The sequence below is a fragment of the Palaemon carinicauda genome, chromosome 18 (genome assembly GCF_036898095.1).
Source record: "Palaemon carinicauda isolate YSFRI2023 chromosome 18, ASM3689809v2, whole genome shotgun sequence".
NCBI classification, from domain to species: domain Eukaryota; kingdom Metazoa; phylum Arthropoda; class Malacostraca; order Decapoda; family Palaemonidae; genus Palaemon; species Palaemon carinicauda.
The window spans coordinates 126,678,084-126,678,336 of record NC_090742.1 but is presented as its reverse complement, the minus strand read 5'-3'; positions in this window follow the sequence as shown (position 1 = coordinate 126,678,336).

Below are 253 nucleotides of genomic sequence, written 5' to 3'. Positions count from 1 at the left end.
CCCAAGTATGAGGTAGAAATTTATTTCTATTTGAACACGATGTTGTGTTGATATTTATCCATATTGACTCATTAGGGGTAATTTGAATGAATTACTACCAATTGTGTCACGTGGTGGCCCGGGGAAATCTGGTAAAACTCGCTGGTAAAGAGACTGATGTCTCACCAGGTAAATCCTCGGACAGCTAGATTAGTGTCAGGTTAAGATTTCCTTTTATGGGCTCTCGTGGCATGGTTGGTTTCGACCTGGCCTT